Here is a 9165-nt window from a genome sequence, read left to right on the forward strand (position 1 = left end):
GAAATCGAGCACTGACATTATTCTGTAAAATTAAGGTAATTGGGTGCTTATTAAGCAATGGGGTTTGTGAGTGCTGTAGTGTTGCTGGATTAGAGGTCTTTCTTTTTTGGATTGCTCTAAGGTGACTACTTTCATTTACTTTTCCTGATCGGATGTGGTAAGATTGCCACTAATCAATAATTTGGTAAAATAGAATAAAATAAAATAAAATGAATAAATAAGTAAATTGATGAATAAATTAATAGATTGATTAATTGATTAATTAATTAATTTGGGGAAGAAAAAAAAAAAAAAGAGGGAACAATAGGCTACATAGTCTAAAATAATGAAATAATTCACAATAAAGGAATATAAAATAGTTGTTACAAGGGGGAAAAAGGACATAAAAACTATGAAAGTAATTACTCCTGTTGATGTAGTAGAAAATAGTAATCCTTTAGTTAATGGTATTGCAAGGTTATCTGGAAAAGGGAATAAACGTTAGCCTGACTGTCACTGTCGTCTACCAAAGATGAGGACCAAGGCGCAGCGTTGCAGGCAAACATACTCATTTATTGAGCGAAACACGAACAAAACAACAAAAGACGGAAACGTGACAGTACACGGTATAACACAACCAACTTGAAACAAGAACCCACAAAACACAAAGGAAAACCGACAGTTTAAATATGGCTCCCAATCAGAGACAACCAGCAAACAGCTGACACTCGTTGCCTCTGATTGGGAGTCACTCAGGCCAACCTAGACATAGAACAACTAGACACTAAAACACAGCACAAAAACACACGGAATCTACACACCCTGACTCAACATATAAAGTCCCCAGAGCCAGAGTGTGACAGTACCCCCCCCCAAAGGCGCGGACTGCGACCGCGCTCAACAAAACCCCAAACAGGGGAGGGCTGGGTGGGCATTCCTCCTCGGAGGCGGCTCCGGCTCCGGGCTTGACCACCACCCCTCCATAATCCCCCCGTAGCGCCCCTGGTCCGGTCTGACCCCGCTGACTGGATCAGGACTGGACATCGACGGAGCGGATTGCTTAAGCTCCGTTGTGGAGCAGCTGACCAGTACCTGATCAGGCACCGGACTGACGACGCGCACCCCTGGCTTGGCGCGTGAGGCAGGAACGGACCGGACCTGGCTGACGATGCGCACCTCTGGCTTGGTGCGTGGAGCAGCAACGGACCGGACCGGGCTGACGATACGCACCCCTGGCTTGGTGCGTGGAGCCGGAACGGGCCTCACCGGACTGACGACGCACACCACTGGCCTGGTGTGGAGAGCAGGAGCGGGCCGGACAGGGCTGACGAAACGCCCCACAGACTTGGTGCGGGGCGCAGGAATGGGCCGGACTGGGCTGGCGACGCGCACCACAGACTTGGTGCGGAGAGCAGGAACAGGCCGGACAGGGCTGACGAAACGCACCACAGACCTGGTGCGGGGAGCAGGAATGGGCCGGACTGGGCTGGCGACGCGCACCACAGACTTGGTGCGGAGAGCAGGAACGGGCCGGACAGGGCTGACGCAAACGCACCACAGACTTTGTGCGGGGAGCAGGAACAGGCCGGACAGGGCTGACGGCGCACCATAGGCTCGGTGTGGGGAGCAGGAACAGGCCGGGCCGGGCTGACGACACGCACCACAGGCTCGATGCGAGGAACAGGAACAGGCCGGACCGTACTGGGGACACACACCACTGGCCCTACGCAGGGATCAGGAACGGGCCTGACCGGACTGGTAACACACCCCAGTACCTCTCGCCGTGCCTCCACATTCTCCCTCTCCTCTGTGACCAGTGGCCCCCTTAACCAGGCGGCCTCCTCTGCACACCCGCTGGACTGCTCCTTCGCGGCCTCCTGCTGCCCCGTCGACCACGTCGTGAGCCCCCCCCCCAGAGAACCCCAGAAAAATTTTCTGGGGTTCTCTCCTCCCCGTGGGCCAGGCCTCTATACTTCTCGCCCAACTCTCACTCCTCTGCTTCCAACTCCCGCTATTCAGCTCCTCAATGGGCTTGACCCAGTCGAGGCTCTTCCTCCATTGTTCCCACGTCCACTCTCTCTGCTCTTCCCTCGGCTTGACCCAGTCGAGGCTGCCACGGAGATCTGCTAGGGATCTCCCTGGCGATGGCTCCTCGACTCGCTGCTTGGTCCAGTTTTGGTGGGTTCTTCTGTCACGGTCGTCTAAGGAGGAGGACCAAAGCGCAGCGTTGAGGGTGAACATATTTATTTAACGAATGATCACACGATCAAAACAACAGATGATAACGTGATGTCTACGGTTTTACACAAACCAAATACGAACAAAAACCCACAACCACAAAGGGAAAGACACAGTTTAAATATGGCTCCCAATCAGAGACAACCAGTACCAGCTGACACTCGTTGCCTCTGATTGGGAGTCACTCAGGCCAACATAGAAATACAAAACATAGAACTACACACCCTGGCTCAACATAACAGTGTCCCCAGAGCCAGGGCGTGACACTGACATTGAACAACCATGGCTAGTGGGAGGGATTCTTAACCCTGACGTCATCAACATGATGAAAGTGCTTGAATAATAGAGAGAGGAAAAGCAGAAACGACCATAAAGATGAATCCAAAACTCCAAAAGTAGGAAGAAAATGAGATGTCTGGAAACTAAGGGTGGAGTGAGGTTCAGGAGGGTGGAACTTGAAGAAGATGATGATGATGATCAGAGTGATTGAGAGGAGATCATGGGTGGATATGACTCTGTGATCAGAAGGAAGTTGGCAAGAGAGCAAAGAAGGGGTGATGGAAGTTGAAGGAAGAAGAAGGATACTAGAGATTCGATCTCTGATGAAAGTGAAGATGGAGAAAGCGATGAAGATTTGGAGATTAAAGGTGCTTTATGTTCAGGAGGATTTTATCCTACAATGATTAGCACAAAAGAAATAGAAAGAGATATAGACCAATGCGTATCATGCCTGGATAAAGGGAATAATTTAGAAGAAGTAAGAGAACTGGAAGAACAACTCAAGAAGCTGAAGATACAGAAGAGAAGAAAAACTGCCGAGAAAAGGATCCCAAGAATTGGAGAAGAATAATACATTGAGGCCAAGGAAAGAGAGCACAAGTAAAAAGATGATGCCAGATGATATTTCGAGGACAGAACCTATAATATAAGCCTTTGAAGAATACCGATATGTCAGATATACTTGAGAAGCTGTCTACTCTTCAAGATGGAGCATATCCTTGGATTTCAAAAATGGGAAGAAAATATGGTGGGAACATAGTCTGCCATAGGAGACATTAAGATACTTTTGGCTAATCTCCTTGGGATTCCAGATATGGAATAAATATTTCAGAAAGCTGGACTTAATAGATATGTGGGAACTGAAGTGAATGACCCTGAATTGTTGGCTGCAAGTGGAAATCGGCTGTGGAGAGCACTGAAAGATACGTTTCCAACAAATGTGCATCCTGACAACATTCTGATTGATCCACTAGGACAAAAAGAAAATCTGAGAGCCTATGTGTCAAGAATTCATCAAGTGTGGAGAAATATTGCTGGAAATGATCCAGATGTGAGTCAAATTGAGAAGTCAATTTTGAGAGCTAAATTGCAGATGGGACTGCCCTCACAAGTAAGGAGCAAACTGGCAGAGGTGGTTGGCCTTGGAAGCATGACAAAAGGTGTCTATATAGATCATATAGCCCATCAAGTGGATCTGTACAGGAAAAAGGAACACAACTAGAAAGAACAGGACCAAGAAACTTAATCAAATACAACTGGGGGAGAATAAGAAGGAGAAAAATAAGCTTTGGTTATGAAGAATCAGTGTGCACCAAATCAACAATCACTGCCACAGCTTCAACTGAACCAGGTCAAATGCAATTGTACCAGCCACCAATAGCGGTACCAGCTGTTTCATATCCATAGCCAGTTTCTGGACAGGCACAGAATTGGAGAGGAAGAGGACGAGAAGACTTAGAAAGAGGAAGAGGAGGAAGATTTAAGCCATACTTCCAGCAATCTTGAGAAGTGTGTTATGATTGTGGACAGGTTGGTGACTTTGCCGTGAGTGCAATGGGCCAGGAGGAAACATAAGAGGGAATTTCAGAGGAAGATACAGGAGCAAGTGAAGATCATCTGGAGGACAGGTGGGAGGACAGGTGAACCCTTACAGGGGCAAGAAGCAATGATTCTAGGGGTGCCTAGAAGATCCGAAAGTAGGGTGTCAGCTGGTAGCACCAGTTAGGGGGAAAAGATCCAACAATTGAGGTGAAAATAAACAACCAACTATTGGAAGTGATGATGGATAGCGGAACTGCTTTTATCTGTGTTCAGCCTGAAGAGGTTACACATCTCACTATGTCAAATCAACTAATTAGGACAGGGATTTGAGGGAGTGAAACAGTTGATTACTCTTAAGGAACCAATTGAGCTCTGCTATGAAAATGAGAAAATTACAATACCCATACTGGTATCAGAACATACACCTATTGCATTGTTGGGAAGAGATGCATTATGGAAGTTGAACTGTACAATAAGATGTGCACCAGACGGCTGTCTGGTAGAAGTGCCAAAGGAAAATATTTACCAATTGTTAATGATGAAAGAGATGGATTAGTCTATATTGGAAATCTCAGTGAAGATTTTTGAAGCAGGCTAAGATATGGAAGAAATTTAAGGGGGAAAATATGCCAGATGCGAGGCTTCTGGAATATCCATTTCAACTCAGCTGAAATATTTTAAGAATGCTGCCAAATTTAACTCAGAGGAATGGTTGAGTCATCAACTAAAGAAAGTTCAACTCAGCTTATGTTGAATAATTTTAGGACCACAAGGAGCAGATATGAAGATAAACATAGATGATTATCTGGATAAAGAATTTGAGATTGAGAAGAGTGTGCAACATGTAACCTAGTTGGTTTCTGAAGGCTATGAGCAGAAGCAAATAGGTTTGATGATTTAGGAAGCTAGGGGTTAGCTAATGTTGCAAGGGGGGAGATTAGGAGAAAGATTACAAAGGAGTAGGGTTTTTGGGAATCATATTTGCTTGAAAAGATTGACTATGTCATAGGAAGGTGGACAATCTGTCTGAAAAGTAATGTTTACAGGGGGTGACTGTTATTCTTGGTTACATTCCTACACCAAGAGGTGCATAAGATGTCAAACTAAGCTAAAATATGCTCAATCGTTTGCCAAGTTTTTGTGTAAAGAAGTTATAAGCAGGTGGGGACTTCCCGATCAAATATCCTAAAATTAGTGGGAAAGGAATTTGTGGATAAATCAGTGAAATGGTCTTTGAAAAATTAGAGGGAAAGGAATTTGTGGATAAATCAGTGAAATTGTTTTTGAAAAATTAAGAGAAAAGTCAGACTAAAAAGTTATGAAAGCTAGAATTGAAGGAACTCTAGGACAGTCAGCTCAGCTTCAATGTTAGTAGTACAAGAGAGAGAACAGTGGTGAAGGGAAATTTAGAGTTCAGTGGGAAGATAGATATGGCAGGAGTTTAGATCTGTTAGGAGCAGTTGCATTGAGAAAGTATGAATTGCTGAATGATAAGAGAAGAATGAAGATTGAGGGTGATTGTAGTCTCTATGTGTACAATTCCCAGCAGGGGGATCAAGGTGATTATAAATGTAATTTTTATAATCCACAGTTTGAAAGTGAGGGATTAGAGTTGGGACTGAGAGTTAATGTAGTGACACTAGTGGTGATAGATGGAAATACAAGTAAAGAGTTCAAAGCTTTGGGGAAAATAGATGAATCAACAACAATGACATCAACACTTCAGCCTATTAAAACAACTCTTTCAACATTGACAGTTATTAAAGCTATAACCAATTTTAGAGGAAAAGACTGTCATTAGGGTTAGGATGGGTGGTACAGCTCATCTTCCTTGTAGATGTGAGAGAAGGAATGTGTAGATGTGACATTCCTCTCATGTGGAGAGATAATTATGGAGAAGAAGTGTTGTTATGAGGATAAGAAGTAGAAGCTGTTTCACCTAGTGAAAGGAAGTATATTTTGTACAACGATATGAAGTGGAAGAGGGTTATGAGTGTTTGCTCACTTATTTTGAGTAATGTTAGAGGGAAAGATTAGGGAGAATACTATCATGGAGGTACAGGATGAGTTGTTTGATTTTGATGGAAGACAAGAAGATATATCTGATCAATACTGCTCGTTAGGGAAGAGAGAAACTAAATGGAAGGCATATGGATTTGATTCTTCTGTTTTGGAAATTAAAGATGGATAGGCAGGTAGGTAGGAATCTTTAGTTCAACAGTTAACTCATTCTGTAAGATCAGTGAGGAATCTTGAGGGTCCATGTCTGTTGAGAATTCCAGTACTAGGAACATAGGGTTGAATCTTAGAGAAGGTGGCTCAACCTCTATAAAGTATGTGTAAATCTTATGCTTTATTAGGGCTGTTGTATCAGCAACAATCATTAAGAGATTTAATAATGTCGTTGTGGAAGCATTTGTTTAGGCCTAGGTTTAAGTGTTCTTGGTTAAGTGAATTAACCTATGTGAATTTGTTAGATAGGAAGGAAAATCAGTTAACAGCGCTTCATGAAGCATTGGAGGTGACACCAGTGAGGGCTAAAAGTTGTTTTTGTTAAAATAAAACATATGATGGAAAGAGGATGTTTAGGGGAATATCAGATGGTGATGATTATATGATGACTTTGGGGTAAGCATGAACATAAGGTTAGTAATGAGAAATATAATGTAACGTCGGCGAGCCATGGGGAAGCGGAGGATGTCGAGGCACCAGATGGAGTCCAAGAAGAAGAAGCAAGCACGAGTCCAAGTGCCAACGTCGAAGGACAACAGGCACTCCCTCCTGAAAATCCGGAGAGTCGGGAGATGGGGCCTGATGATGTGGGGAATACTGCTGATAGGATACCTACCATGGCAGATGCCCCAAACACAAGCAGAGACCCAGGGAATGGAGGGACAACAGGAGAAGGAGGAGGAAGCGATCTTTCTACCATTGAGGGAGGTGACTTCTCCACCATCGAAGGAAGAGACTCCTCTGCTGTTGAGGAAGGGGACTTTCTCACAATTGACTTCTCTGCCCTCACATGGTCCCCGACAATTTAAGAACTGTGGAATTGCTCTAACGGTAATAGCAGTTAACCTAGGAGAGATGGTGGTGAGTCTGCCTACAACTATACAATATCCTACAGTAATTGTTGTTGTGAATAAAGAACAAGTATCGTACACAGGATGGCCTAGATTGGGGAAATGTCAGATTGAAGGATATGCAATGTTTAAAATAAAATGCCTAAAAAATAATTGTGTAGAAGTTGAGCTAAAAGGGAACGGACATGAAAAAATAATGGATATAAAACAAGCCAAATATCTCATGATTTCGTCAGTACTTAAAAAATTGGTTCCTGAAGCTAAAATAAGAAATAGAATAAAAAAGCATGTACCTTTGGAAATAGCTCGAACCAGTATTTCTATTCCAGCCCAAGTACTGACAGCTCTACGGAAACTCAAAAATCATTTTCAATACGAAGGATAAAACCTCTGCCAGAAAAATCACTTTGTGGGTGGGCTAATCATCAAACAAGAGGAGAAGCAATCTGGGATGAATATGGCTGCCAAATAGAAGTTAACAAAGGAGACACTAGTTGGGAAATTATCTTAAAGGAATTGACTCAAGAAAATAATGCAAAGTACATATTGGAAATAGTTTGCACTAAAGGGTCAGAAGGGAATAGTATAACAACAATGGACATTGATCCTATTTCCAAACACCAATCTAGACAGGAAGAAGAACCTGAAATAGTTAATGTAACTATGACCACTATCCAAGGACCACTAATTACTATAGCAGTTGAACCATCAATGACAGGATTAGAAAAAATAGGAACAACTGGGTTTTTTCCAAATGTATGGGATTCTTTAACTCATTGGGGAAATCAGGAAAATAGACAATCTACCTCAGCCCCAACAGTAATACCGAAAGTAATGAAAGCACCAACAAAATTAGAAAGGCTTTGGGAGGGAGCCATGCAAAATGATTGGTACAAATGGGCACAATATTCAGCTAAAACAATTAATAGAAAAATGAATTGTTTAGTATGTGCTCCTTCTCCATTAAAATAATTGATAGTAATACCAAATCAACACAGTTACAAGGACTGTGCTAACGTTAACCCTCCCGTTGTCCTAGGGTCAAAATGACCCGCCACTGTGTTGAACCAACTTTATTTAATTTTTATATTTTTTGGATCATTTGTGAGAAGGAGGCAGTGAGACTTTAAAGAAAGTATCACTGCCTCCTTCTCACAAATGATCCCCAAAATATAAAAATTAAATAAAGTTGGTTCAACACAGTGGCGGGTCATTTTGACCCTAGGACAACGGGAGGGTTTAAACAAAGCTACTGTCATCTTAAAAGAGGAGAAAAGCCCTACTGTCCTGCAGAATGTTTATACTTTTTGGGAAATCCCTATCATTACAGATTCTATAATCAAGTAGGATGGGGAGAGTGGTGTAAAAAATTTGATATCAGAATAGAGCCCAGAAAAATGGAAGCGTCGGAAAAATACCGTATAGACTATAATCAAAATTATGAATGCTACAACAAAATGGATGGGGAGCACGATTTGGGAAAATGTAAGGAAAAGTGTGAGACCACATGGCACCTAAATAATGATATGTCCTGGAATGCAGATACCCCCCACAGAGCAGTTTATCAGGCAGCAGGATCAAGTACTGGGGTAATAGCTACAAATGGAGGGCCGGGTGACCCTGGGGAATGTGAGAAGCAAACACTGGCAGTGCCATTGATTTCTCCTTATGAGGATCAATCGGTGGCAGTGGCAGATTTATTTTGGGTATGTGGAGAACAAAAGATTAGAGCTACTTTGCCTAAAGGATGGAAGGGAGTATGTGCTAGAGTACAAATGCTTCAGGAGGTGGTTATATCAGAGTGGGAGGTAGACAAAACAACAAATAGGGATGCACAGAATAGTAATAAAAGGGTAAAAAGATCATATGAACATGACCCCAATGTATATTTAGATGCAATAGGTCAACCCAGAGGAATTCCAAAGGCAAGAGATGAAATTAAAGCAGGATTTGAATCAATATTTGTCTGGATTTCAACCAACAAAAACCTAGAATGGATCAATTATATTTATTATAATCAACAAAGGTTTATTAATTACACAGA

This window comes from Coregonus clupeaformis, chromosome 31 (genome assembly GCF_020615455.1).
Source record: "Coregonus clupeaformis isolate EN_2021a chromosome 31, ASM2061545v1, whole genome shotgun sequence".
NCBI lineage: Eukaryota > Metazoa > Chordata > Actinopteri > Salmoniformes > Salmonidae > Coregonus > Coregonus clupeaformis.